Raw genomic sequence first — 24,445 nt, 5'->3', positions numbered from 1 at the left:
TCCATGAGTCGGAACAGACACAATAGGCGTCATCGATGTTGTAGCCATTTCTATTACGAAGACAAAAATTATTGAAAAGGAAACTATACAAACAAACAAATTGTCTTAAGATTGTTGATTCCGAAGTGTTCGTATGTGCAAAACAAAGTTGTTCGACAAACCTGAAAGTGCAGATGAGTAATCCGAACGTTGACGAATTCACATTGTGTCCTTAAGACAATCTGTCCCCTCCACCGGTATCCAAGGTTCTTGAACAATTGCCTCCCAGGATAGAACGGATCGCCTTTCCTATGAAGCGGTACTGCTTCAAAGGAAACCTTTGAATGCAACTTTGCAGATTAATCTCACGAATGACAATGATGAAGAAAAAGAGAGCAGTAGAAAAATGCCCCGCCAAAACACAAATGTTTTTTGTTTTATTTAAAAACAATGAAGAGTCATGAAGAACCGAAAAGTTTTGTTCGGTTCACAAATAGACATATCTGTCCGAAAATAAATGGGCGAACAATCACGAACAAACATATCTGTCCAAAAAATAAAATAAAATAAAATAAAATTCCAAACCAAAAAACATGTCTGTTCGGTAAAAAACAAAACTGTCTGAACCAACATGTCTGTTCGGTGAAAAACAAAACTGTTTGAACCACACTTCTCATTTACCTTCTATGGGATTTGGATACCAAAATCCCAACACTATATTCGTGAGAAGCAGGTCCCTGTTTTTGTGCGTGGCACAAATGTCTACATCTCAGAGAAGTGGAAGTTTGAATAAGTACTTCAAAGCTGCTTGGGGAACTTGATGCCCTGGAACTCGAGAATGACAGGATCAATCGACTCGAAGGTACAAATCCAATTTCCACCATGTGCAGTTACCAAAGGACGTCCTCGATTATACGGTTCAAAGGAAGCTTAGAGAAGACTCAGGTGACTCGTTCTGCTTGTAAGACACGGTCATTCAAAGACCACCTGTCCAATATGGTCGAGGTAGGCAAGTTGAACATCATTAACGTGGGGGTCTATTGATGTAGACCTTCTATTTTCTGTGAGAAGGTTGAACAAAGAGAATTCATTCTAATCTGTCTATTTATCTGTACCAAGTGGCAGGTGTGGTTCTGGCTCGAAAGCTGCTCATATCGGTAGTTCATTTGAGCATCCGGCTATTACGTCCACGGTACTTACAAAACCGTCTTGTGTTAATTATATATTTGATGTATAATTACTTCATTTTTTGGGAGGCGATATTGTCCGACATGATATAAATCGACGTAGGAATCGGTGTTTGGGAAAGAGGACAAGCTCGAGGAAATGTAGCTCGTGATTGTGAACCTCCTGGACTTGTGGTACGTGACACACTAGCTTTTGTGCATTGTCTGTTCACATCGATTTCAATGCTCTGTTCTAATTAGTTTTCTTCTGCTTGTTCTTTTTCCCATTACCACATCTCTTGCTCATTGAAGTTATGACATTGTCTATTGCTTGCTGCTTCATAAGGTCGAGCCATGGGGGAGGCCCTCAGTTATTCCAATGAAGAAGAGAATCTCTTGAACAATTTAGACATGTCGCATTTTTAGCAGATGACAGATGTGGTTTCGATGAGAAGGAAAGGTTGTGGCATTTTTTTTATTTGAAGTTTTTCGTGGCATTCATGGTCGACAGTGATGATATTGCTCGCTTTTCATTTATGCCATTTGATTTTCGTGAATTCGTATATACCAGTGTTTCATCACGTGTAATAATTTTTCGAACCAAGTTCTCCTTGTACGAAGCATAAGACTTAAAAATTGCAAGTTGGCGACCAATACGATACCCTTAATTCATATTAGATCAATCAATAATATTATTCATTGCGGAGCTTGTGATAAAGTAGGAGCACTGAGCTTAGGATTGGTCTACTACCAAGACCATTTGCTCATAAGGCTCATTTGAGAAAACGGCCCCACTCAGGCATTTATTTGAAATTTTCTTCTTTTCCATTAAATGATTAAAACCAATGAAATCACTTCTAGATATCTAAGCAGAAAAATAAAGTTTCGATATATATACAAGGAAAAATTCTAAATAATTACCTGAAATGCTCTTATTTTCTCAAATAAGGGCTTGAAATGGATTTTGTCTCAAATAAGGACTTGAAGTGCCCTTATTTTCTCAAAAAAGGGTATAAAGTGGCTATATTAGTCTCAAAGAAGGGCTTAACCTTGCTGGTTGAAGGGCATTTTTGTCCTTTACTTTTTTTGAATTTCTTTCTTTCTTTTTTCCTTTTTCTGTTTTTTCTTTTCCTTTTCTTTTTCTTTTTTCTTTTCCCTCTCCCTTCGTCGGACACTGGACTCAGGTGAGAGCCGTCCTCACCTGCCCAACCCAGGTGAGGGCGGCCTTCACTCAACCTCGGCGAGGGCAACCCTCACCCTCGCTTGGGCTGGCGAGGGCAACGAGAGTCGGATCTAGGGAGGAATGCCCTCGCTTGGGTTGGCGAGGCCAGGCAAGGCCGAAGGTCCCCCGCCCAGGCAAGGGCAACCCTCACACAACGCAGGCAATGGCCGAGGGAGGGAAGAGGGAACAAAAAAGGAAAAAGAAAAGAAAAAGAAAAAAAAATTAAAAAATATATACTTTAAATTTTTTGACTAAAATACCCATTCTCCGAATTTGAGAAGACTTGGTCACTTCAGGCTCTTATTTGAAACGATTTGGCTACTTTAGGCCCTTTATTTGAAATAATGTCCACTTCATATCCTTATTTGAGAAAACGATGACACTTCAAGTCATTATTTGTAATTTTTCCTAAGTACAATAATCTACAATATATTTTTTTTTGTTTATTCCTTGAGTTCAAGATTTGCAGGAGAAGGTGAGCCATTTGACATTGGGAACCTCCGTAATTGGTGCTTTGGAATCTTGGATGAAGGTTGATTTTTTTTTTATTATCAAGGAAAGATATTGACAGAAAAGGAAAAAAAATGGAGAAAATAGGCACACCGCATTGGATCCAGACAACGTTAATCCCTCGACACGTGGTGAAGCCCGGTGCGTTAATTATCGATTATTATTGACATGTAAAAGCGTTCGATTATAAAATTAAATCAAATACGCATGTCATTCGTCTAACCGTAAATATGTGATTTCTTTCGTTACACAATGGTGCACCTAACAATAATCATTCATCCAGCATTCAACTTTCGGTTACCATCACAAGTTTGGCGTCAATTTTTAATGACAAACATCCTCGAATTTTTCCTTATTAACCACTTTGTCCCTCCTCCCGCTCGCCAATTACCTTCCCCAATCCATTCCCATAGAAATAGAGAGAGATGCAACTGTGAATGGTCGATTTCCAAGATTCGTCCCACTGAAAAAAAAAAAAACCAACAAACCTAAGAACAAGCCTTACAATAAGAACGATCCCAATCATTAATGTCCAGTTATTGGGGCCATCACTCTCTTCGACTTCGTTCATCGCAGATAAGTGGTCGCGTCAGGTGATGGCTGAAGTCGAAGTGGATGATGCACCTGAGAAGATAGAGTAAAAGAGAAGGGGAGTTAGTCGACGGATGGAGTAAGTTTTTCTTGAGTAAATGACACAGATGATCCTTAAACTTTGATCCAATATGTAATGTGGTCCTTGGATTTTAAATTTATTCAATGTGATCCATTAATTTTAGCTCAATATGCAATATAAACCCTGAACTTTTAACATGTTCAATGTGATTCATGAACTTTGATACATGTTCAATTTTGTAATGTTCGATGTTGTCCATAAACTTAAATTAAAAGAATGACAACATTGAATATTTTCATAAAGTCTATGAATTATATTGACCATCTACCAAAAGTCCATGGACTATACTTAACAAATTTAAAGTCCATGAACAACATTGCACATTGGACTAAACATCAAAAATCATTTGTGTCATTGTTCCGTTTTTCTTGGTGTTCCTTTTCCGTTTCCTCAATGCCTTTTAATTTCTACTTTAAGAATTTGTATACGTTTGATGAGATCAAACAATGTCCACCGGTTGGACACTCTGCATCTTCCACGTGCAAGACATACTATTGTTCTTCTTTCTTCATTCTTGAGTATACATTTCGAGTTACTTCGTGAATATCTGGTTTCTTGTTAATTAGACAATGCGGTAAAAATAAAAATTTATTACAGTACAAAAATGGATGCATCAGTTTTAAAATATCTTCCATTCACTCCGTTCATCCCCCCATCTCTCTCATCTATGCCGTTTTGACAATTTCTGGCGAGCTTCCTCGTTGCGGCAGGAGCCCGGCGAACCGGCGCTCCGACTCCCCGCTCCTCCCGGCGGCGGCGAAAGCTGCTCCGGCGGCAGATTCGCGCTTGCCCGGCGTCGTCTCCGGCGGCGGCGGCGAGGAGAGACTAGGGAAGCGATGCAGGAGGGAGAAGGAAAGGGGCTTTTCATCGTTCTTGATTTTGTGGGAAGTCTGAGGCTGAGTTTGAAAGATGGAGCGGGAATGCGAAGATTTTGCGGGGATCTTGCCGGAGGAGGGAATGGGGGTTGAGGAGTCGGAGTGCCGGTTCGCTGGAGGTCATATCCCTAACGGGGAAGCTCGCCGGAAGTGGCCAAGACGGTATCTTGGTTTGGGCAGGGTAGTAGTCTTTCTTGATTTTGCCTTTCTCTTTAGTAGTTTTCTCTCGAATGCGATTAGGCTCAGTGACTTGTGATTGGGTTTTTGGTGCTGATTTGTTAACCCATTTCTATCAATATGGTTTTCTTTGTGCCCTCGTTTCTGAAAGCGTTGAAGGAAGAGACAGAGGAGAGTTTTAGAAGTATACATACTGAACCCACTCCGGGTATTTATGTATTTGTGATTCTTCAGACACGGGCCTGTGAAATGTTATAGTTTCACTTTTCTCGCCATTATGCGGCACTCTGCTTTCTGCTTGAGTTTTAGTAGTTGTCTTGTCCTATCAGGTTCTGATTGCTTAGGTAGAGAACTTTGAAAGATGGGTCAATGACACAAATTTCAGGATCATGCGAACAAATACAATTAATTAATATGGAGTTGTCATTGATGACTTTGGTTTGGAGACCATGCCTGCCAGAACGATGGATGACTTTGTTCGTTGCATAGCTAGGGGTAACATGATCTAACTATTTATTCTGTGATATATAGAGGGAGGATGTGCATGATGTATTCTAGACCTGAAAACTTTAGTTCTTTTTTGCAGTTTTGTATTCAGAAGTTGGCAGGTTCACCCTGGATTCTCGTCATGGTTTTGTTGTTGAATATGGAATGGATAGGGATTTTGAAGCTGGCGGGTCATTCATTTTATTTGATCATTATCCATTGTATTGTACTATCGACTTGGAGTTCTAAATAGTATGTAGCTGAAAAAATTATCTTTAAATCATGTGGTTATCTTTTGCATAGCAAGAAGTCAAGACTACTGAACTTGCTGGTGAAACTCCCACTCCATATGCTTGCCTGATCATAGCTTCTCAAGACTGATCGGCTTTGCGGAATATTTGATCAATCTTTTCTGAATTTTTATTTAATCCTGGTTTACAAACCAAATGAAGCCGGCTACTTTCTGTAAAATACTTTGTTGTTGATTCCATGTGCAAAATTGATCTTGCTGTGATGGTAAGATCTTATTGTCAGCCTTACCTCTATTCTCTCTTTTAATTAGGTTTCTTGTATTTTCCGATTTTGCATCATGGTAATTTCGCCTTATTCTGTTTGCCTCTACTGGTTTTTCATTTCCCACCTTTTCCTTTGAAATTGAAGCTGTGGATTCTTCTTTCTAACTCGTAAGGGAGTGGAACAACTCTGTTTTCTTAGGCTTCCATGTTGATGATTGTGAAGTCACTTTAAATGTTTGTTTGGGTGAGCAATTCTCGGTGTAGAATAATTCTTTCGTGGTGTTTGATTTGATAAGTATATAATCTCAGAGACACAGCCAGAGGTATGCCAACCCGCTATTTTGTTCTTTTGTTGCTATGTTGTTTAATATGAAGTGATGAACTGTACGTTTCTGTTTCGCTGATCTTCTTAGAAATCTATTTTTAAGTGCTCATTGACTTCACTATAGTTAAATGCTGTTATGCAGGAATTTACGTGAAATTAATGAATACGATATTCTTTCTTGGAAATACTGGCATTAATCTATAAATGATCTCGCTTTACCAAAAAAAAAAAAAAATCTATAAATGATCTCCAAGCAAGGCATTGACGCCATTTTTTACAGTGGTCATCATTTACACTATAATGTGGCCACCATGAATGAGAATTTTTCAGAAAGTTGATGCAATCCCTTTTAGAGTTGCAAGCCAGTCAAACGACATCTTTACTTACTTGAGCCTAACTCAAGTGTATGGAGCTGGAGCAGCAATCCAGATGGAGTTCGAAATTTAGACAATGGATTCAAACGTTTCGCAAGACTTATAGCATGTTTAGTTCCTTTTCTTTTTTCTTTTTTTTTTGTGTGCACAGCAAGGGTTAATTTATTTTAGTTTGTTCTGGATATCTGAGTGAGTTGTTTAAAATCAAGTGTTGGCTCAATCTTGAGTTCGACAGACCTAATTCTGAGTACTTATCATATGGAGTCTCTCTCAAGTATGTCAATTACCAAATATCTTTATGTGGAACTCAAACATATGGACAAGCAACCTCCCATCCCCTTCCTCTGGTGCCTGACATGCCGCCTCCAATCCGGTCGCGCTCAAGAATGGTGGGGATCACCCCTGTTCTGGGGTCAACAACCTGGTGGTGCTGGTTTTCGGAGTTCATTGTTCCGCCGGTGATGACGACAACTCCTCCACCGGGGAGAGGAAGCTCTTCGCTGCCCCTTCCGCCTCTGTCAACAACGGCCCCATACCAGTCCAATGAGAGTCCGGGTTCCAGGATCGGTTTCTGTCTTTTGCTTCTTCTTGATTGCGCTTTGTTGTTGTTTTTTTTTTTTTCCTCTTTTTCATATTTGGAATGTTTAAACATCAGAAGCTTATGTGGATAATGCATTGCCTCAAGGAGGTGGGAAAATGTTGGGATCTTCTGATCAGCGAAGACAGCGAGGACGAAAAAGACAACATAAAGACACGTGATGGGTGTGCTTTCTTGCATGCGTGGTTTCCTGGTGATAATTTTGCCATGTTGGCTAACCTTGAGGGGCATAAAAAGGTACTATCTACAGATTGGTTGTTGCTTTTGCGTGCTCTCTTATATCCTGCTGGAGAAAATTTTATCATACCCCAATTTGTTTCCGTCCTATGCTAATTAAAGATGTCGAAATATTATTGCCTCTCTGGCATAAAAGTTGATCTAGACTCACCCAATGCTTTTTATGGCAGGGTGTCTCTGGAATAGCACTTCCTTCTGGATCTACTAAGCTCTTCTCAGGAAGCAATGATGGAACAGTACGAATCTGGGACTGTCACACTGGTCGGTGTGTTCGAGCGATCAACCTGGGAGGAGAAGTTGGATGTTTTACTTGCAAAGTTCCATGGGTGTTTGTTGGCATGCCTAATACTGTTAAGGTGAGCAGTTTGCTGGGTCTCTTCCGTCCCTTTGTTATAATCTTCTTTGGCATTTACTGAGCTTTAATTTGTTGCTTTCTCTTGTATCTTTTGTAGGCATGGAATATCCAGAATGGTGCTAGCTACGATCTCAGTGGACCAGGACAGGTCCTCACTATGGAAGTTGCTAATAACATGCTTTTTGCCGGAGTCCAGGTAATTTATTATTAGAAAGAATTTAATGTCGAATTAGGTCACTTAGCTGCTGGAATTTTGTCTAGTCTGTTTCTTTAGAATCTCGTTCCTCCGTGAATTAGCAGCATAAGTGCGATAAAAGTTGATTCTGAGTGTGAGGGTGGATTTTTGGTTTAGAGCTGATATTCTTCTTCTTCTTCTTCTTCAAGTGAGTGTGGAACAACCTAAGTCAACGTTCATATGATCACTGACTGCCTCTTTCTGTATACTTCTGCTGAATTTTATTGGCTTTCGATGACTTAAACGCAACAAACTATGCTTCCAGGATGGTGCTATCTTGGTATGGAAAGGAGGTACGGAGGCTGATCCTTTTCAGATGGCTGCACCTCTCAAAGGTCACACTTGGGGGGTGGTATCATTAACTGTTGGGCGCGACCGGTTGTATTCAGGTTCCATTGACCGGACCATAAGGGTAAGCTAGTTTATCAGAGATGTCTCTCCCCCTGATTTCATCTAGTTGTGTGTTTTCTGGAAAGGCATGGCTTGGCCATTGTAGTATAAGTTTTATTTTGAATCACTTCTATCGGTTTGCCATGCCTTCTTTCTTTATTGTTCTGCCTTGCTCCACTGTACAATCGTTATGACCCCTCGCATACTCCTCCTTGTGCCCCTTGCAGGCTTGGGACTTGCACACTCTGGAGTGTGTTTGAGAACTTGTTGGAGATACTGATGCGGTGATGTCACTTCTTTGCTGGACCTGTACTTGATATCATCTTCATTGGATCAGACAGTTAAGATCTGGGTTGCAACCGAAGGAGGCGGCTTGGAAGTTGCCTATACACATCAGAGGACCACGTATGTTGCTTGCTAAATTGTTTTTTTTTTGGTGCTCGTGTTTTGTTTTATTGACTTCATATAAGTGAAGCGTGTGAACACATGAACCTGTTGTTACAGTTCTAGACCGCGGTGAGCAAAATTTTCTCTGCTTTTCGATTTAATATCTGCAGCTAAAGAATAACAATCTGAATAATGTGGAATGAAGCTTTGTAGTTTGGCCATATTGTCATGTTCCTTTCATGTGCTTGCTCTATGTGAGAAGAAATGAATTTTCTGACCCCATCTTCTTCCACCTGGCAATGCTTTGTCAGTTTCTTACTGCGCTCCTAGTCTCACGGAAGTGATGTAATATCCAATATCATTTTGTCTGGCGCAGGGTATTCTTGCAGTGTCAAGTGTGAATGATGCACAGGGTAAGCCGATCCTTCTCTGTGCGTGCAAGGACAACTTTGTTCGCTTGTGCAAGCTCCCATCGTAAGTTCAAATTAATTTCTGTAATAGGTTTTACATCCTTTTATCTCTTCTTCTGGTTGGCGTACTTAGTGCATCGTATTTAGGTTCACCGAAAAGGGGAAGATATTCTCAAGAGGACAAGTTAGGACTCCTCAGACAGCTCCTGAAGGCCTCTTCTTTATGGGAGATGCTGACTGTTTGGAACTCATTGGATTTGAACTACTGAAAATAAATGATGAAGATATGGCACTACTTTCTAATTGTCTTTTGAGCCAATAGAGTGTGCATGTTATAGTCAACCATATTGGACAGGTGGTCTTTGTATGATCCTTTGTCTTACTAGCGAACAAGTCTTCGGAGTCTTCTCTAAGCTTCCTCTGAGCTGTAGAATCAAGGCCGTCCTTTGTTAACTGCACATGGTGAAAATGGGATCGAGTCCACCAAGCAGCTTTTTGATACCATGTACTGCATGCAAAAAGGGCTTCTGTGAACATGTAACTTTGTCCGGTAATCCTAGCGAATTTATCATCGCACTAGTGAATCTTAATGTCGCTGACTCTCGAGCGTTGTCATGAACAGCACCCAGGTTAATTTCTTCATGGTCATTCATCTCCTTAGCAACTCTTGTTCACCTGCTCAAAATTAGTGTGATAGGAGTGAAAGAATCCTCTAGTCGAATTCAAGTTTTTGGCTAGGTACAAAATGGGTTTGGAAGTCGTCATGGTCTTGAAATTTTTTAAGAGCATTCGCAAGCTGAATAACTAATAGCTTACTGGTGTGCTGGCATTGGCATAATGTGAGAAGTACTTATTCAAACTTTCACTTCTCTGAGTTGTAGACATTTGGCCAAACAGAGTGCCGCGCACAAAAGCAGGAACCTACTTCTCAGGAATGAAATTGATCTTCTTCAATCAATCATTGTCACGGGTATGATGCTTATCAAGGATCCTCTCACGCTCATCTTCAAAACCTTTCCCGTGTAGTTGAATGATGTGTGCAGTTGTTATCGGTCAAAATCATCATTTTGATTGAAAATGATGAGTAACATCAGCAAATGGAACGAATGGTATACTGTACTTATTTTTCAAATATGTACGATAAAGCACCATCACTTCACTGCGATATTCTTGAGCATTCATCAATCCGGAAACAACTTGTAGAACGACCTTCAACATCAGCCTGTATAGCATAGAAAAATTACTATATGTGAGGTTCATGAAAATCAATAGCATAATATCATCACCGTCGACCCTTGAATGTCACAACCCCTCGCCCATGGTGTGACTTCGCCGTGAAGCAGCAAGCGTCAAATCTTGAATTAAATCTTAGAAATGGGGCAAAAAAAGCAACAGATTATAACCTCAATGAGCAAGCGATGTGGCCATAGGTAAAAGAACAAGCAGAAGAAAACTAATCAGAACAGAGCATTGAAACAAATGTAAACTGACAAATGGATAAAAGCTAAGTGGGTAACATACCACAATTTCAGTAGGTCCACAATCCCGATCTACATTTCGTCGAACTTGTCCTCTTTCCCAGATGAACCGATTCCTATATTGACTAATTATCATATTAGACATTATAACCTCCCAAAAAATGAAGTAATCATACATAAAAAATATATATGTTTGAAACGAAACAGTTTTTTCCAAGTGCCATTCGTAGAAGCCGGAGGCTCAAATGAACTGGTGATATATGCAGCTTTCGCGCAAGATTTGCAGCTCGCACTCGGTGTACATGTAAAGAAACCGAATTAGAATGAATTCACATTGTTCAACCTTGTAACAGAAACTAGAAGATCTACATCACCTCAACCATATTAGGCAAGTGGTCTTTGTATAGCCCTTTGCCATACAAGCAGAACAAGTCTTCAGAGTCATCTTGAAGCTTCCTTTCAACCGTAAAGATCAACCGCGTCCTTCGGCAACTGCACATGGTGGATCCACCGAGCTTATATTCCTAGTTGCTTAAACTGGATTTGTACTTTCAACTTGATCAATCCCGTCATCCTCGTTGTCGATGGCGATCAAGTTCACCAAGCAGCTATTTCGTTACCATGTATTGCCTGCAAAAAGTGCTTCCGTTCGCCGACGCTCGAGCGTTGCTATCAACAGCGCCAAGGTTATTTTCTCCATTGTCACTCTTCTTCTCAGCATCCCTCGTCCACCTGCTCAAAGTTAGTGTGACAGGAGTGAAAGAATCTTCTTTTTGACAAAAACTGTCAATATGGGGAGGCACAAAATACCCATAAATTCAAATTTATGGCAAGTGCAAAATGGGTTTGGAAGTCATGGTCTTAAAAATGTGATCCATAATAAAGGCACAACGTACATTCATAAGTCAACAAGTATTGCGATCGCAATATATTTTCCAAAACCAATTCTAAAAATGTGAAAAAAATACCATTGATGAAATTTACAACGAGGAATATACGGTTGCAATAAAATATATACTTCTGCAAATAAATTTTTTTGAAAAGAAATACTAATAATTTTTTTCCAAGGCACAACGCCCTTATTTTAGCTGTATTCTTCTTTGTACACGCACCATTCAAAATAAAAGTGCCTTACTTTCACGACACCAAAGCTTCCGCACTGTGGGCCAATCTATTTTACTAAGAAGATGGGCGTTAATATTTTAATTTCACACAAAATTACTTGAAATTAAGATGATGGTGGCACTCTATTGTGATCATTTTATTATGTATATAATTACAATTATCTATGTTCCGAATGTGCTTATGTGCCCATGTTCATCTCCATCCAACTATCAAGCTATAAGAATCTTTCCACTTTTGAGTGGGTCAGCTGCCCCCACTTTTTACTACTATGTAGTGCCACTATTGGATGATATTGTCGAGCAAGTCCTCTACTTTGTACAACACTCTCGTCAGCCTCTTGAACTACCACTCGACCTGTTGTTTTGAATTGCCACTTCTCGGCATTTAAAAGCACCGGTCTCGACAATGTCCTTAAAAATCTAGAGCTCATCACTCGTGTCGCATACTGGTTAGTGATGGAATCAGCTACCTTTATGGCAAGGTTGAGAAACAATGATTCTGCCATTTTCATGGGGCGGAAATTAAACGGTGTCATATGGACTAACAACAAAAAATCATTTTTTGTTAAAGTAGTTGAAAAATCGGTAATAAAATCCAAAAATATGGTTATCATGAGAATCATATCACAAACCAATAAATTTGCATATAAGAAACCTGTTCCGATTATCATTCTTTTATGACAATATGATGTATGACAATTGAATTTTTTTATTTCCTCGTGCTATATAAAGATAAACTAAAATAATGCTATGATTTATATAAATATGAATATGAGATGATGTAATTATATCTGCGAAGTCCGGAATATATGTAACAATTTACATGTTACATACTTATTTGACAAACAAAAATGTATAAAATGAGCACAATAGGAATTATTTTTTCCCAAATAATACAGGGGTGTTTTAAAAGTATTTACTGCAATAGGCTGCTTAGGCTCCGTAGCCGCTTAAGCCGCAATGTTGATCGAACCTTCCTTGCGCTTAAGCTTCCCCTCCAAGTGAAGTAAGAGAGTTTAAGTCCCAAAAAACAAAAACAAATATTAAGTAATAAGTACCGCGACATAGAGTTTAAATGGTACATGTGACATCCGAAATTTTCTATCGTAGTTGATAATATTTAAGATGTTAAGTTAGTGAGAGTTATTGAAGAAAATAAAATTAATTTAGCAATTGTCTATGGGAACTAATACGCTCTGGAATACGTATCGAATAATTTTTTAACATTAAAATTTTATTGAGTTAATGTGTCTTTATCTATATCTTTAGTTAATAATTTTAGTGATTTCAAAATAATTTTTTGATTTATTGGCGTTTCAAACGAATACCAATTTCCTTTTTTATTTAAAACTAGAAGTCGAGCTGCCTAGACAAAGACACTCCAAACAATATAAATATGGAGGAGATCTAAATCAAGGCCGGACAACAAGATGATGACGGCCATAACACAATAGCCCACGGACCAAAGACAAGACAAGTTGTCAAAAGACAATTTCAATGAAAAGCTTGGAGTGCCATATCCTATGTCAAGATAAATATCACAGCTAAAAGTAGTTTATGGATATGATTTGACAACAAAAAGTGCAAATAGTTTTAATTTTAGTTTTCATTGAAGCGGTTGTTCGAATAATATAAATATTAGAGCGAAAGTAACTTAATTACCTAACTCCCTTTTTACGTTTTCTTTCTTTTGCAAGTATTGATTGTTGGAAATCCCTGGGATATTGTTGCATTGATTTTGCAGGAATTTGAACCAGAAATCCCTTTGAGAAATATTACTAGTCTCACTAGATTTGAAACATAGCACAGTATTGAATCTGATTTTTGGGAGGTTAAATGTTGATACTCCTAGAGTGAGAAATATGGGGAATCAATCCATCGACTCTTCATCTGGATGTCGATCTAGGATTTGAACCGAAGTTAGTGAAGAACTTGTGCCTAAACGCTTTGGCGACGACAACAGGTGGTGAGATAAACCATCTTCGACTTGATTGTTGACAAATTTAGTTCTATAATTGTTCTTTCGGTAGAGGTTCAAAAATTATGCTACAATTCTATTGTTTCGCATTCATCATTACATCAGGTATAGGTTTAAGAAGCTCTCACAAAGCTACTTGATTTTTTACCGCTCATAACCTTTTCATCCGATGTCCAATTAACGCGATTTTTGCACCTACGAAAAGCTCATTAGTCGAACTCTTTTTCAATATATGATATGCTCCCATTTTATTCTTTCGCATTCATCAAGACATCAGGTATAGACGTAAGAAGCTCTAACAAACCTAGTTGATTTTTGACCGCTCATAACATTTACGTCCAATGGCCAATTAACTTGATTTTAGCGCCTACAAAAAACTCATTAGTCTAAATTTCATACTTTAAACGGTCCATATTACAGAGAAAGCACATTAGCCAAACTTTCATATTTTAAATAGTATATATTTCAAAAGCAATGTATCACGAGTCTTCCATACTTAGAGTTTTTTCTTTTATCGAATCCATACTTAGAGTTTAAATGGTACATGTGACATCCGAAATTTTCTATCGTAGTTGGTAATATTTAAAATATTAAGTTAGTGAGAGTTATTGAAGAAAATAAAATTAGTTTAGTAATTGTCAACCAGGACCAATACGCTCCGGAATACGCATCAAATAATTTTTTAACACTAAAATTTTCCTGAGTTAATGTGTCTTTATTGTTCTATACCTTTTGTTAATAATTTTTGTGTTTTCAAAATAATTTTTTGATTTATCGGCGTTTCAAAAGAATACCAATTTCTTAAAACTAGACATCGAACTGTCTAGACAAAAGTCAGTCCAAACAGTATAAAATATGGAGTTCTCCTTATGGAAATCCACAAGCTGGAGATCTTCATCAAGACCGGACAATAAGACAATCATGGCCATAACACAATAACCCACGGACCAAAGACAAGACAAATTGCCAAAAATAGTTTCATTGATAAGCTTAGAGTGTCATATCCTATGTCAAGATAAATATTACAGCTAAAAGCAGTTTATGGATATGATGAAAGTGTATATAGTGTAGATTATAGTTTTAATTGAAGGGTTGTTCGAACAATATAAATATTAGAGTATCTTAATTACCTAGCTCCCGTTGTCTTCCTTTTGCAAGTTTTGATTGTTGGAAATCCCTCAAGTATTGTTGTATTGATTTTGCAGGAATTTGAACCAAAAATCTCATTGAAAAATGTTACTAGTCTCATTAGATTTGAAACATACCACAGCATTGAATCTGATATCTGCGAGGTTAAATGTCGATACCCCTAGAGTGAGAGATATGGGAATCGATCCATCGACTCTACATCCGGATGTCAATCTAGGATTTGAACCAAAGTTGGTGAAGAACCTGTGTCTGAACGCATTGGCGATAAGAGGTGGTGAGATAACCCATCTTCGACTTGATTTTTGACAAATTTAGTTCTATAATTGTTCTTTCGGTAGAGGTTAACAAATTATGCTCCGATTCTCTTGTTTCGCATTCATCAGTACATCAGGTATAGGTTTAAGAAGTTCTCACAAAGCTAGTTAATTTTTAACTGCTCATAACTTTTTTATCCGATATCCAATTTACTCGATTTTTGCACCTACGAAAAGCTCATTAGTTGAACTTTCAATATATGATATGCTCCCATTCTATTATTTCGCATTCATCAAGAGATCATGTACAAGCTCTAACACACCTAGTTGATTTTTGACCGCTCATAACATTTACGACCAATGTCCAATTAACTTGATTTTTGCGCCTACAAAAAGCTCATTAGTCTGAATTTCGTATTTTAAACAGTTTATATTATAGAGAAAGCTCATTAGCCAAACTTTAATATTTTAAACAGTATATATAATGTATCATGAGTCTTCCATACTTCGAGTTTTTTGTTTGGTCGAATCCATACTTAGAGTTTAAATGGTACATGTGACATCCGAAATTTTCTATCATGATTGATAATTTTTAAAATAGTAATAGACAGTAGAAAAATGTAATAGACAGTAGAATGGCATAGGATAAAAGTAATACTGTAATTTTCAATGGGAGAACTACACAATCAAAAGGTGCTACATATGGAGGGAAGCGGAACACATTTCGTTTCCTTGCTTCGATGGGTCTTGTATAGAAAGAATGATAAAAAAGGAACAAAAATCTAATCTCATGTCTTTCAAGCATTATCCTAACATGCCAAAATAACGATCAGCCAAAAAAGTGTCTTTTGTATCTCTTATCACTTCCTTTTGTTTAAGTCGAGCTGTCTAGACCAAAGACAGTCCAATAAATATGGAGCTCTCCTTATGGAAATCCCCAAGTTGGAGATCTACATCAAGGCCGGACAACAAGACGATCATGGCCATAATACAATAGCCCAAGGACCAACGACAAGACAAATTGTCAAAAATAGTTTCAATGAAAAGCTTAGAGTTTCATATCCTATTTCAAGGTAAATGTCACGGCTAAAAGCAATTTATGGATATGATGAAAGTGCAAATAGTGTACGTTATAGTTTTCATTGAAGGGTTGTTCGAACAATATAAATATTAGAGTGAAAGTAACTTAATTGCCTAACTGCCATTCTTTTTCTTTTGCAAGTTTTGATGGTTGGAAATCCTCTTGCATTGATTTTGCACCAGAAAATCCTCTGAGAAGTCTCACTAGAGGCATTGAATTTGATTTTTGCGAGGTTAAATATTGATACTCCTAATCCATCAACTCTACATCCAGATACCAATTATGCTAGTATTTGAACCGAAGTCGGTGAAGAATCCGTGCGCGAACGCATTGGCAACGATGGGTGGTGAGATAATCCATCTTTAATGTCCAATTGACTCAATTTTTACACCAACAAAAAGCTCATTAGTTGAACTTTCAATATATGATATGCTCCTGTTCTATTGTTTCGCATTCATCAAGACATCAGGTATAGATGTAAGAAGCTCTAACAAACCTAGTTGATTTTTGACCGCTCATAACATTTACGTCCAATGTCCAATTGACTCGATTTTTGCGCCTACATAACTCATTAGTCAAACTTTCATACTTTAAGAAGCAATGTCAGAAAATTCATTAGTCAAACTTTCATATTTTAAACCGTATATATTACAGAAGCAATGTTTCACAAGTCTTCCATACTCTTTATGGGGCGATATCGGATTGCGACATGTGTGGATAATGTTATTTATAAATGTTCTTTTGGGAGATGTTAAAAAAACTATGCTCCCATTCTATTCTTTGGTATTCATCAATACCTCAAGTATAGGGATAAGAAGTTGTTTTTGCATGCATCAAAAACTTTGCATGAGAATCCCTCTCCCAAAAGAACATTTATAGAAAAGATTATCTACATGTGTCGCAATGCGATATCGCCTCACGTTTGTTGAGATTATGATGAATTGCTCGTTGTAAAATATATTATACATGTATATACCACGTTTTGTATTATTTGGGAAAAAATAATTCCTATTGTGCTCATTTTATACATATTTTCTATAGTATGAACACGCGAACTCTATGCAACAAAATAAAGTAAAGAATACCAAAAGACCAATAGTAGAAACATATAATGGACTAAGTAAAATACTCCAGTTCTACTTGGAATGCCAAAGATCACACGAAAGAGCACGTTCAACCATAATCAATTAGAACCAAAGACATTGCGCATCAAACGATCCACAACACATGTTCAATTTGCTAAATACCAAATAAAAAAAACAAAAAAAAAAGACTCTTACGAAAACCACAAATCAAAACAATACATACCGAGATACTAAAATATAGCATATATAAATCATCTTACATGACAAGAATGCGTGGTGCCTGAGGTTTAGGAGCAGGAGCCGGGCCCAGAGCCAGAGCTAGAGCTGGTGTCGGAGGTCATGTGGTGGAGGAGGAATCAGAGGCGGAGGGTCATGCTGATTGACCACTGATCTAGACAGCTTTGGTGAAGTTGAAGGTAGATGGGTAGTGGGCAGTAGGAATTAGGATCTCTCTTTGATTGAGTAGGTTGCAGAGTAAAACCCTAGTTTTTGAATTGAGAACGGACTTGTTGGCTCTCAAATTGACCGGGTTATGTTTTTTTCTTCCTTGTATTATATATTTTATATGTATTATGTCAAACATGAATGTAATTATTTCTGTAAATATATATAATTATAATAAATATTAAACAGTTAAAAAAAAGAGTAAAAGAAGTTATGGATAAATTGGTTCGGTTTCGAGTTCTATTCTGAAACCAACCTTGCAAGGACGAGGTTAGTCCAGCGCATGAAAGTTGATCTAAAACTACATTTTAATCAAAACGTGAACAAAGAAGTATGAAGGACATCAACATAGGCTTTCCAATCCACATAGATTGTGAAGTTAAGATATGTTGGGTTGAAAAGCACCATCAAAATGACTAATGCTGGATTTATGAGATATATGAAACCGATGCCTGATGTCAATCTAGAACCTTTCACTTTGTAAATCATTTTGCATAATTAATTGCACTTTGCATCTTGTAAATTTAGAAAGACCCCCTCCAAAAATTTAGAAATACACATATGCCTGCAATGGTAGAGAACCCCCTTATAAATTAATGGAATAAGTGTATTGGAAGTCTTCAAACTTGTCACAAATGTGCAATCGAGTCCTAAAAACTTTCAAAAAGTGCAATTAAGTCATAAAACTTGTCATGAAAGTGCAATCGAAATATAAAACTTTCAAAAAGTACAATCGAATTATAAAACTTGTCACGAAAGTATAATCGAGTTCTAAAACTTGCCAAGAAAGTACAATCGAGTCATAAAACTTTCAAAAAGTGAAATCAACAGAAGGACTTGATTAAACCAATATGACAAGTTTTAGGATTTGATTGCACTTAAGTTTAGGACTCGACTGCATTTCCAAAACTCAATTGCACTATTTGAAAGTTTTAGAACTCAATTGCACTTTTATAACAAGTTTTAGGACTTTCAATACATTTATTCCTAAATAAATTTTTCTGCAAGGACATAATATGATAAGTTCTTTCAGGCCAATCAATGCCAGGGACTTAATAGCAAAGAAAGAGGGAACAAAACAATAATATCAAACTCATGGATGGAGTTCCGACACACATGGTTTCACACCCTCTTCCTCTAAAGCTCGACCCCGACTAAACACGGCCAACTTCTCCCAACTATACTTCAGCCTCCTCGACTCCTCCCTCGAGATGTCGTACCCATTCTCGAGCACATCCTCGGGCAGCCTTCGGAGCATTGACAGCCTCCCCACAAGCGAGCTGACCATCGCGTTGTCGTTCGTCCTGAAGGCAATCCACTCGAAGCCCTGCTCACTCGCCTTCTTGACCACCACGAAGTTCTGCCAGATGACTAGGAGCCTAGCGCTGCCTCTGCGGCTATCCATGTAATAGCGTCGCGCTGCCATTGCATTCTGCACAACAAAAAGTTTACTTGAGCCTAACAATCGATTGATATGACCAAGTTTTAATTGAGTAAACATTAGAAAACTATTTCGCACTGTTCTGGTATCAAATGACAAGCATATTGTGATTTTTTAGTGGCCAATCTAAAGATTATATAATATGAAAGAAAAATTGATGAAATTTGTTATATCCTACAAAAAGGTCCAATCAATCTAGGTCAATTGTGGCATGACCCACAAGGCTCCTCAAGACCAAGCCTGTGTGGGTTGGAATTTGAATCATGCATGTGGTTTTATATGTGAGTATGAACATTACAACTAGGCCCAGACCATAAAAAAAAATCATATATAACATTAATTTTCTGTGATTTCCTCAATTTTGCTCACCCTGTAAAGAACACCTCTCCCCAAGAAGCTGCAAGTAGCTCAAAAGATGGGGACGCTAAAGCTGTCGAGTGTCGTGATGCGTCCACCTCTCTCTAAGCCTGAGTGTGCACAATGTCTCCTCCAAGCCATTACCATTTAGCACTAGCATCATCGCTAGCGCTCTTGTAGCCGCTATTGCCTTGCTAGCGCCTCCCCCACCGTTCGCATTTGCGCTCCTGCTCCTCGCCCCTCTCGTGCTGAGGACTGAGAACCTGGAGCTCATTCTGGACCTCAACGACGGGCCCTGGCCGGTTGTCCTGCCCCGCGAGCCTTCCAGCTAGCTCCGTTCTCGACATTGAAGGTCCAATTAACTGATACGACCAAGTTTTTGCCCGGTTCTGGTTCGGATCTCTAAAGAGACATGCGCGATCGTTCGTGGAGTTTTCTTGTGCATCGTGCAGTGTGTTTTTGGCACTTTAGAGATCTTAACTAATGAATGAGATCGTTAATTATGCTCCTTTTTTTCTTGGGTCGATGACGGTGTTCCCTTGGTTCGTGATCAATTAAAAGACGAGATCAAGGTGTTAATATGTAATGGTTTTCGGACAACAAATGAATAGGCAGTTAAGAACAATGATGATTAGTCGTATCCAATCTGTGAGGTGGCTAGAACTTCATCTTAAGCTCAAATGAAGAGAGAAACCCCTCTCAAATACAATACACGTCATTGTACGTGAAAGTCAATAGCCCATCTTACCAAATGAAAAAATAATAATAATAAGTGTATTGGAATTCTAAAAACTTATCACGAAAGCAATGCAATTGAGTCCTAAATGTTGACACCTGATTTTTAGCTTATTTTTGAAATTTTTACAAAAATCACAAAATTAGGATTAGGAACCTTGGCTAAGCTTAGGAACCTATTTCTAAACCAAAAATAAATTTTTTAAAATTTTCCTGAATTTTTCTTTAATTTTTTTAGTCAAAATAAAGGTGAAATCAAGAAAAATAGCAAATGGAGTCCAAAAATTCCATAAAAATAGTCATTAGTCTTCTTTTAAATCCAATTTCATTAATACAGTGTCAAATTTAGAAACTTTCAATTGGGAATGTGTTTTTCCCAAAATTGGGTAAAAACAAGCCCAAATTGAATAAAAAATTCAAGTAATTCATTTCTAGTCATTTTTTGGTCGTAGTGTCTTCACAACAAATGATCCTGGAACCTTGAATTACATAATGGTCAGTCCAATTGCATAATTTACCAAAGAAATCAAAAAGCCCCAAAATCCAATTGAAAATTAGGGATTTTTAGCCCAAATTAGGGATCATTATCAATTTGAAATTGTCGAACCATGAGACCATCATTTCTAGGGTTAATTAGTCATGGGTAATCCAATTTTGGCATCAATTTTGCTCAATGAGGTCATTTAAGTACTGGATTGAATAGAACCCTAGTGACCCGAATTTTAAAATTTGGGAATTTTTGGTTTAATTGTGACAAAAATTAGGGCAAATGTCATATTTTGATGCAAAATGTGCCAAGGAATTCAATTTTGAGGTTAAATCTAAAAAATTGGGCCAAAATCGGGCTTAATTTGCTATTTTAGACCAACCCGGGTCTGCCGAGTCAGCTGGGTCAACTCGACCCGACATGGGTTGGTCTCCTTCCTTACCCGACTCGCCCAGAACGTGGTAAAACCCAAAAAAACCAACTCGTGCCCACCTCTTCGCCGATTTAATCCAGCCAAATGAGCACGTTTTAAACTCCGATTCCAGCCAGAGAATCTTCAGCTCGTATTGGAGATTCGATCCAACCGATTCGAGGTCGTTGAATAACAAACTTTGGGCGGGAAAATCTAGCTAGAAAAACTGAAGAAACATTATCAAATGCACAAGAGGTGCTCGGGAAAATTCCAGAGAGAGAAGAGAGAGAGATAGAGAGAGAAAGAGAGGGAAATCTAGAGAGAGAGAGAGGAGTGGAGATCCTCTGATCGAGTGATCGGCGCTAGTCGATTGAACAACACCGGCGAATCGATCAACCAGGGAGGATCTCCTCCTCAGGCCACCAGCACAAATCTGGTCGCGAAGCTCTGAAAACTAATATCAGCCGACGTGTCCAGAGCTATTTCGGCGAAGCCAAAGCCACCGTCTTGAAGTTCATGTGACAAGGAAGGGCTTGACAGTCGCCGTTCGGTTCGGAAATCCAAAATCAAGCTCAAACGAAGAAGGTAAAGTCAATTCGCACCCACGGTTTAGCAAAATTCTAGATTGTGTGTTTGAGCTTTACTGTGCTTGATCGTATATTTTTTTATGATTTTGAGTTTCTGGATGTTCAAAAGCTGATTCTTATCACAAGGTTCATTGATTGATTGCAAAATCTGGCCTGAAAATGCATTCTAACAAGTCGGCCATGATTGTTGAACCTTGCCGAAAATCAGAGACCTTCGCCGGAGCGCCAAAATGACTTAGGCTATTCAAGTCAGTGATTCTCAACCTTTGTTTGATATTTTGAATATTGTCTTGGATCGATTTAGACGGCTAGGGCATTCTGTAGGTTGATATGTGCAAGAGATTGGGTTGTTTAAGTCAGTGATGATTTAGGGTATTTTGATTGATTTTTCACCGGCCGGCGGTGGTCCGATGGCAAATCAGTGAGCTGAGGTTGATAGGGGATGACATAATCTTCACACTGAACCAATAAAAAGGGATAAAAGGTCGTCGGACACTCATCAACGGTGAGCTCGAATCGGCAGTCTTGAGAGCCTAAACTCAAAATGGTACCCACCAAGTGTTCGGCGAAATGCTAAAGAGAACAACACCAGAAACAGCATCGTTTTGGCGCTGTGCCCGTCCGAGTGCTGGCCAGTTTGACTTGGTTGGACCGGCCTGAACCAGTCTGGTCCGGTTCAATCCCTCGGCGGGAAAAATTTTAAAAAATAAAAAAATTAGAAAATAGAGAAAATCAAATAAAAATCCTAAAAAGTTCTAGAAAATCATAAAAAAAAATAGAAAATTCATAAATTCATAAAATATTCGAAAATTCAATATAAAAAATTTAGAAAATTCAAAATTTTTAGAAATTCAGAAAACTTAATAAAATTTGAAAATTTCTAAAAAATCATAAAAATTCAAAAATTTCCAGAAAATTTACAAAAATGTGAAAAATTCAGGAAAATACAAAAAATTGGAAAATCCAAAAATCTATAAAAAAATTTCAAAATTTCACAAAAATTCAAAAAAAAATTCAGAAAATAAAAATTAGCTCTCGGGAAAAAAAATTCTCAGAAATTTTTCCAACAAAAAAAATCAAAAATTTCAAAATTCCTATAATGACTCAAAAACACTGTGTCCAACCTTGGTAAGTGAAATTAGAATTTTTAGAGGTGCCTAAAAGGCATTTTTAGAAAATCCTTAGCTTAAGAGTTTTTACCCCTAAAAAACCCTAAACCCTAAAATAACACGCATCATCGAATGAATAAGCCTTTAGGGCTTTACTAGAGTTTTGGTGTTTTGAATTGATTTTCATTTTAGAGACCCAAATTAGGATTGTTTTGCTTTATTGCTATTGATTGTGCTACTTATATTGATTGATTGAGTTCTCACGTTTAGAATGGTTAGTATTAGTGGATAGACCTCGAAAACTCATGTGATACGTTAGACACATCATATCGTTTTACATACCAAAAGGGCGTTAGAGATCTCGATTCGAGATCATTAGCGTAACCAAGTCCCCGTATTCAGAATCTCTAGTTCACAGAATTGTGGTATTTCTCTCGTACTTCGATTAGGTTTCTAGTCAACCTACTAATAATGACTAGTGGCAACTCTAAATCAAAAACATAGATTGAATAGAAAGATAAAAAATCAAAACCCGCTGTCACATGAGGTATGGTCTGGGAGAGATCCCCCGTTTGTTTAGTGATGAGATGTCTGTGGGACGTCTAGGTGAAATATCCGCATCGAACCTTAGTAGCCCGTTCAGGGACAGTTTCTCCATTCGTTACAAATGGAAGTACCTTCTTAGCGTGCCCAAAAAGCGCGGCGCAACACTAAAATTTTTGAAAATACAATCAAGTCTTAAAACTTGTCACGGAATTGCAATCGAGTCCTAAAACTTTCAAAAAGTACAATCAAGTCCTAAAATTTATCGTGAAAGTGCAATCGAATTTTAAAATTTTCAAAATGTGCGACTAACGGAATGACTTGATTGGATTAATTTGACAAGTTTTAGGACTTGATTGCACTTTGGTGATAAATTTTAGGACTTAATTGCATTTTGTGAAAGCTTTGAGACTCAATTGCACTTTCGTGACAAGTTTTAAGACTTCTGATGTACTTATCCCAAAAAAGAACTAGTAGCTGAGATCATGAACTAAAAGCCAACACCAAGCCTCTGTTTTGGGCCGCAACGGCTTTGCCCGAGTCCAGCAACGAATGTCGGCCCTCGCCGGTGCGTGGTTGGTGGGCACACCACCGCGGCCTCAGCTGCACTAGCCCCTCCCCTTCAATTTTTGTCAGATTTTTTTTTTTAGAAAATTTGGAAAGCAGTATTTCACATTCTAATTGCCACATTAGATACCACGTAAGGTGACATGTCAGTATTTACCAGTCACGTCGGTAGGTCCACTCATATTTCTAACAAATGGCCAATTCAAGCAAAACAATATATAATTTAAGGACTCGGTTGCATTAAAAAAAATTAAGGGACGTGACGTGATTGAATATTTTGTAATAGTTCGAGGACCTCCTATCCTTTTTTCCAAGCGATAATTCAAGCCATAAATCTTCAAATCTGCATCACTTTTTTTTCCTTCCCACTCTTGAAGTTGAGCAACCTTCCATTGCCTTTGTGGTCTTCTCATCGTAAGTAACCATGCGGCACCGTTAGTTGTTGCGATCATAATGGCACGAGCACGACCTAGGTTCACTACGACGGATGGCACCCACATCCGTCCCCCCTTTCTTGCTCATTTGAAATTGTTTTGCGACCAAACTGCAAAATCCTCTAAATGTAGGGACTATAACTTAATTTTTTACTATTATAGTGGTAACAATAGAAGTTGACAATCTTTCAATGATGCCCCGCTTTGGAAGCACGACGCCAAAGAGAAAAGATTGTTCCGTGCTTATCATTTGAATTAGATGTAAG

The 24,445-nt window shown here is 38.0% G+C and overlaps 1 long non-coding RNA gene and 1 pseudogene across 1 annotated transcript; both read left to right on the top strand.

Moving 5' to 3' along the window:
• The first annotated feature begins 4,203 nt into the window (after nucleotides 1-4,203).
• LOC130139739 (uncharacterized) lies at nucleotides 4,204-5,368 on the top strand. The gene is made up of 2 exons (XR_008817839.1): nucleotides 4,204-4,810; nucleotides 5,189-5,368. It is a non-coding gene; the product is annotated as an uncharacterized LOC130139739 (long non-coding RNA).
• Nucleotides 5,369-6,927: 1,559 nt separating this feature from the next.
• LOC115679791 (zinc finger CCCH domain-containing protein 48-like) lies at nucleotides 6,928-9,533 on the top strand (annotated as a pseudogene).
• Nucleotides 9,534-24,445: the final 14,912 nt, after the last annotated feature.

The sequence above is a fragment of the Syzygium oleosum genome, unplaced genomic scaffold (assembly GCF_021117445.2).
Source record: "Syzygium oleosum isolate NSW1041296 unplaced genomic scaffold, Sole_v2.1 Sole_v2.01, whole genome shotgun sequence".
In the NCBI taxonomy this organism is placed as follows: Eukaryota; Viridiplantae; Streptophyta; class Magnoliopsida; order Myrtales; family Myrtaceae; genus Syzygium; species Syzygium oleosum.
This window is presented reverse-complemented; position numbering and strand designations above follow the sequence as displayed.